General features: G+C 44.5%; 1 long non-coding RNA gene and 1 pseudogene across 1 annotated transcript in view; one reads left to right on the top strand and one right to left on the bottom strand.

Annotated features, from left to right (window-relative positions):
* The window catches only part of LOC138171546 (uncharacterized), a 72,789-nt gene that overhangs the window by 41,337 nt on the left and 25,463 nt on the right, over positions 1-5,989 (top strand). The gene's annotated exons all lie outside the window — the stretch shown is intronic.
* LOC138171545 (sodium/potassium-transporting ATPase subunit beta-2-like) lies at positions 2,645-5,975 on the bottom strand (annotated as a pseudogene).

Genomic DNA, 5,989 nt, shown 5'->3' with positions numbered 1-5,989 from the left:
AGAGAGAGAGAGAGAGAGAGAGAGAGAGACAAAGGCAGAGACTGAGAGACAGAGACAGGGAGAGGAAGAGAGAAAGAGGGAGAGAGAAACAGAGAGACTGAGACAGAGACAGAGGAAGAGAGACAAAGACAGAGAGAGAGAAACAGACAGGCAGAGGGAGATAGAGAAAGAGACAAAGAACATATATTAAGCGCTGTGTGTCAGGTGTTGACTTTTTGTATCCCCAGAGCTTAACACAGTTCCTTGCCCATAGGTGCAATAAATATCGACTAATTAACTGACTACTGAAGCACCTTAAGGACAAGGACTGAGTTGGGTGTTTGCTGTTTGTTTTTGTCTTTGCCTCTCCTTTACCCAGACTGACTTTTCTCCCATTGGCTTTATAATTTTATTAGCATATGAAACTTCTGATGAGGAACAATTCTCTTTCTGTTTCCTTTACCAATGTAACTCAGTGACCATCTTCAGGACTTACCTATAGACTTAGAGAATTACATTGGATCACTAAAAAGTTAAATGACTTCTCCAGGGTCACACAATTAGTACATGTGATAAAAAATATTTATACCACAGTCTGCCTGACTCTGAGGCCAACACTCTATTTCTCTTTGTCTCTCTCTTTGTCTTTGTCTCTGTGTCTCTCTTTGTCTCTGTCTCTCTCTATGTCTCTCTGTGTCTGTCTCTCTGTCTCTCTCTCCATTATACCAATGCAATGGTACCTAGTAGGCAGTAAATCAGGGTCCCTGACCTAGGATTCACAGGGGCCCCTCAGGGGCCTATTAGGGGGTCTGTGAATTTGAATGGTGAATAATGACATCTTAATTTTCATTAACCTCAAATTTAAATGTAAAGTTTCTTCCAATTACTTTAAAACATAATTCTGAGAAGAGGCCCCACCTGATCGACTGCCCAAGGGACCATGTCATGAGAAAGATCAAGAACCCTTGCAACAAATACTTGACCACAAAAAGGGGGCCACATTGGTCAGTTGACTGTTAATGCCAAAATGTTGGCCTGCAAACTCAAAAGGTCATTTGTAATATATGGTCACCAGCAAGGCGGAGACATCTCTCCATTTACTCAGGCTTTCGGTAAATGATTTATGATAGAATTTGTGGGAAACAGAGCACAAAGCCCATCTAATTAACTCCGTAAAATTATCCTAAAAGTGGATCTTGAATTTTGCTAAATGAGCCAAAATATCATTACAGATGACTCTGATGTCACCCTCGTGTGACAATCCCTTCCTACAAAGCAGCATTTATCTGAAAAGCTTCAGGACTTGGGTTGGAAGAGAATGAGCCATTTCGTAGACCAGATTCAGCAGATCTCCAGCCTGAGGCCAAAAAATGAATTCTGAAGGCATCTGGAGGCCAGAAACTCAGTCTTCTTCCCTTTAGCATCCTTTTCTCTTTTTACCTAAAATAGCATTTCTTGATCTGCCTGCTCCATGCTGAGCTTTGTCCTAGGTACTAAGCAAACAAAGACAGAAATGAAATAGCTCCAGTCCTAATTTGGGGAGGGGAGGGGGGCAGAGTTGTATAATGCATGCACAGGTAAGTAAACTACTCTGATATTGGGGTCTTTGTCATTGGGACCCCCTAGGTAAATGAAAAAGTCAGAAAACTTGGGGTTTCGCCTTGCTCTCCCATTGTGGCCATTCCCATAGTGTTGTGCCTTCCTCCACTTCTGTCTTATTTTCAACAACACTGGGTAGTTTTAGGAAGTAGGTGGACAAGGAATGCCGGCTAACTTGGTTTTGTAACCCCCAGAACTTGGGTCTTGACCAAAATAGACTGAGTTTCCTAGTTTTTCCTAGTCCCTGAGTGACTCTTGAAGTCTGTTTGCCCACGTTATTCATGGGTCTACCCAAAAGTCAGGGGACTCTAGGATCCAAGTCTCTCTCCCTTTCCATCCCTTTCTGAAAAGTGATGAGAGCCATTTGGATTTGAATAAATTGTTAAGAGTAAGTGGAGGTTTAGGGGAGGGGATGGGGTAGTTCTGTTGGGTAGTTCTATACAGCAGAACCAAGGCCCTGGAATGTTAGGTTACCCCTATTCTGATCTTTAAGAAAATATTCATGGATGTGGGTAAGAGGGTGGGAGGTGGGGTCTGAGTAAAAGCCTTCCCTAGCTTTACAGTACAACTCTGAAGTCTTACAGTACTGGTTTTGATTATGAGAGGGGAAACACGTGCATGTGGGCCTAGTTTTGAAATACAAATTTGGTTAGTGACAGCACCTGCAAAACAGAACACAATTTGTAAGAGAGAAGAGATTAGTCATAACAACTTCATAGTTTCACAGAAATCTCAGAGGTTATATAATTCAACCCCCTCATTTTATAGTTGAAGAAACCAGGTTCAGAGAGTTTAAATGAGAAATTTAGAGAAGAAATGGGGGTCAGGGCTCCATCCCAGGTCCAGTAAGTGACTTCAAATTTCGGGCTCTTTTCATTATATCTACCACTTGTTCCCAGCAGGTAACATTAGAACCATGCCTGCATAAGTAAGAAGACATCCATGTCTTTTGTGTGTGTGTGTGTGTCTGTGTGTGTGTGGTATACATATATATGTGTGTGTGTATGTATGTATATGTATATAATCTCTCATTGTATTGTACTTTTATCTTTTACAGTAGATCTGACATAGGCATTAAATAACTGTAAAGACATACCTCTGCGGGTCCAAGGTAAGGGAAAATGGGAACAGAGGTGGGTGAGACAGAATAATAAGAGTTGACATTTATATATCTAGTTATGTTTTGAAACATGTTTTACATACATTATCTCATTTTAACCTCACAACAACCCTGTGAAATAGGCACTACAGGTGTTATCCCCATTTTACAGATGAGAAAACTGAGGCTTAAAAAAAGATCAAGAAATTTGCCCATGGTCACACAGGTTTAAGTATCAAAGGCAGAATTTGAACCCAGGCCTTGACCTGATTTCAAGAGAAAAAGGACAGATCCAAGTGAAATGCCCATGACCTCATATACTAAGCTCTTGTATGTAACAAGTTTGGAAAATTACTGATTTCTTCCTGAACTCCTACGTGCCTAGCCAGGGGCCCCTCTCTTGACTTCCTGATAAGATGTCAGAATGACCCTGGGCAGGACACGGATGTCTGGGATCCTCGATAAGTCAAGGGTAGGGCTATACAACTGTCCAGATCAAGGCCTGGCTATAACAGACCTGTTTATCTACCATTGTCAAACTAACTTTACTCTCCACACCTGTTTTGCGGTTTTTGACTTTAAATATTCCCCCTTTCCCTATGGTCAGGGCAGCTCTCCTAAGGTTTTCTTGGGGGACTGTAGCTGGCCAGCTCAATAAACTGATTCTCAGGATAATTGACTAGGCTTGGGTCATTTTTTAACTGTCCATTTCACAAGGAAGGAGAGTGCAGCATTAATAGGGAATAGATTTGGGATGGAAAAGAAGAAGGGAAGTATTAAAACACTTCTGTGATTTAAAAAATACTTCTGAGCAGGGGCCTCTTTAAACATGCTATGGGAATTATAGGGCTAAAAAGGCAGAGGGTGTTTGCAGTAGAGGAAGTCATTTCCAAATTGAGAGGGGGACTTAAAACTTTCAGGTTTATATTAAGTGGAAAAGGAGTGCTAGTAATCAGCCAGTAATTTGCTAGGAAAAACTAGACTGGTGGGGGGGGGGGGGAATGGGACAGGGAAAGATGGCATATTACCATGGCCAGATGAGGTTTTCCAAGGTGGCCAACAGGGTGGGAAAGCCAATTCAAGATGGCCACCCAAAGCACTGGAAAATGGACCTGGGGGTGGGAGATGGGGAAATCCTCTAGGTAAATGTGTATAAGGAAATTATGCAGAGATAAAAATGTCATTTGGAGCAGCAGATAGCAGGTTATGGAAAGTATCCAAAAGGAATGAGGTAGGGACAGATTTAGGGAATTTTTGGTCAAGAAACAAAATGGCTTCTCTATCCTTAAATACCCCCCTTTAGAGCCCAAGAGAGAGGAGAAGACACCCCATTTTTCAGCTCAGACCTTATGGAGAAGGTGGTAGGGAAGTGGAAGAACAAGGAGACCTAGAAATGGCAATTTAAAGGCTTTAGTAAGAAGTGGAATATGGAAAACGGATGAGGGAAAAAAGTTGGACAAACCCCATCTTCAACTCAAAATGGCCACCTAAAGAGCTTTTGGTGAGGAAAGCAGATGGGAAAAATGGCAGGATTAAGTGTGGGAGAAAGGAGGGCCTAAGATAGGGTTCCCAAATATCTTATCCAAGTCATTAAGATGAATGGTAAAAAGGAAAGGGGAGATGAGTGACCCTCACTGACAGGACACTCTCACCACCACTACTGCTAGGGAAACCATGAAAACTGAGAAGAGGGAGCATTTGCTGAGCCCATAGAAATAGGAAAAAGGAGGGACGGAGGGGTAATTGCCGTATTTCATCAGTAGTCATACAAGTACCTGGAAGGCATTGGAAACAAACTTGTCAGTTAAAGGGGCAAGAGATGGCCTCCCTGCTATAAACTTCTTGCTTACCAACAGTGGGAGAAGGTTTCCTTCCAGGGAACCAAAATGGCTACCACCCAACTGGGGGACAGGGAGAGGGAGAGGGAAGACAGCAGTGAGTAGACTCAGGTCTTTTTCATTATTGGGAGTTTGAAGGCTACTCGGCCAGCAAGCTTGTGGCATCATTAGTGGCAATGTTGACTGCAGTAATTCGGCACTCAACGTTTACTTCCACATTGAGAGTCACATTCACGAACTTCACAGCCACCAGAGGCTGTGTATAAGTCACATGGAACTTCTTGCCATAGTAGGGAAAATACAACAGGTCAGTGTTGCCATTGGCAGGGAACATAGCAAAGTCACCAAGATTTGGGGCATCCTCATTCCCCTTCCCTGCACAGGTAACATTCATGCTCTGATTGGCTCCCACATAGAAGTTGATGACCCTGTTCATCTTGATAAAGAAACAGGGCTGGCCAGTACTATAGCAATAGTGGGTAGGGTCGCTAAGCCCTGAGCAGTCACTCAGCTGTGTCCTCTTGAACTGACAAACCTGCTTGGGATAGGTGAGACTCCCATTGTCCGGTTGTTCATAATAGTGCCCCGGGTGGCAGACATCATTCTTCTGGGCCTGGATAGAGTCATTGTAGGGCTCCAGGAATTTATCTGCACATGCTGGCTCCAGCTCTTGGTGTCACTGGGTTGCCCAAAAACTTCAAGGTTCTCTGTCTTGGGACGAATCATCAGGCCCCGTGTTGTAAGCTTGTCCTGGTATGTGGGAATGTTGTCTGAGACAGTCTGCAGCATGACCCACATGGTAAGGGTGAACAAAGCAGTTAAAAACCCATAGAAGACGAGGTAGAAGAGGAGGATGAAGGCCCAACTGCTCCCGGCAAGGCCCATGAACTCGTTCCATTCCTCCAGCACCTGTCCACTGCTCTTCTCCTTTTCATTGACCATTTCTGGGGCTGGGGGCTAGGCAGGCCTGGAAAAGGGGGACGAGAGGCAGGGAGAAGGGGTGCTAGCAGGGGCGCTGGATGGGGGGGAACCTCCGGGAAAGCTGATGCGCAGTGGGCTAGGAAGACCCCCAGGGAGCCGAGCCCGTCTGGCCCAAGGCTTTGCCTTGGATTCTTGGGTGCGATGCCCTGCGGAGTGAGCAGGAGCAACAGAGGCTACAGTGGAAATGGAGAAAAAAGGCACTAGGCACAAAACTAAAGGCAACAGAAAAGGGGTGCAGTCAGCGCAGAGTGGAGAGAAGCAAAGCCCCAAGGGGGAATTGCAGTGATGACCCCCCAAAACAGCCCAGAGAAGCAACAGTGGGTGTAAAATAAGCGACCCGATGAGGATGTAAGGAGAGCTGGGGTGCAAAGAAACCACGTGGAGTAAGGAGGGGGTCCCCGAAATCTTGAGTTAGAGCTGTTGAAGGCAAAGGCAGAAGGGGCAACGTTAATAGTAGGAAAAGTTATTGGATTCTGTTCTAAGCATTCTATGT

Source organism: Petaurus breviceps, unplaced genomic scaffold (assembly GCF_028583685.1).
Source record: "Petaurus breviceps papuanus isolate PSGF00001 unplaced genomic scaffold, PetGlider_PUasm1.0 446, whole genome shotgun sequence".
Classification (NCBI taxonomy): domain Eukaryota; kingdom Metazoa; phylum Chordata; class Mammalia; order Diprotodontia; family Petauridae; genus Petaurus; species Petaurus breviceps.
This window is presented reverse-complemented; position numbering and strand designations above follow the sequence as displayed.